Source organism: Triticum aestivum, chromosome 1D (assembly GCF_018294505.1).
Source record: "Triticum aestivum cultivar Chinese Spring chromosome 1D, IWGSC CS RefSeq v2.1, whole genome shotgun sequence".
NCBI lineage: Eukaryota > Viridiplantae > Streptophyta > Magnoliopsida > Poales > Poaceae > Triticum > Triticum aestivum.
Window position 1 is genome coordinate 3014730 of NC_057796.1, and position 480 is coordinate 3015209.

Sequence of the window (480 nt, forward strand, 5' to 3'; positions counted from 1 at the left end):
GGTTCGTGGCACGAACCGGTACTAAAGGTCTCAACGCCATTAGTACTGGTTCGTGCCACGAACCGGTACTAAAGGTTAGACCTTTAGTACCGGTTCGTGCCACGAACCGGTACTAATGGGCATCGCACCCTTTAGTACCGGTTCGTGGCACCAACCGGGACTAAAGGTCCCATTTGAACCGGGAGTAATGCCTGTACGGTGCCCTCGCCGCTCGAACCGGGACCATTAGTCCCGGTTCGTAGTGCAACCGGTATTAATGCTCTTTTCTGGCTGAACCAAAGCCCCTTTTTCTACTAGTGGCTACTGATATACCTAAAACCCACGCTACTGCTAGGCTTTTCCCTAGTAGTGTGTTGGAAACATGGATTCGGTTGAAGAATATACTATACTAAAGTAAGTTGACTAATTGCAATTTAAACCTTTGATGGCAATGCTTATGAGTTGTGTGACCATCTTGACTGTTCTGGATCTTGCATCTGA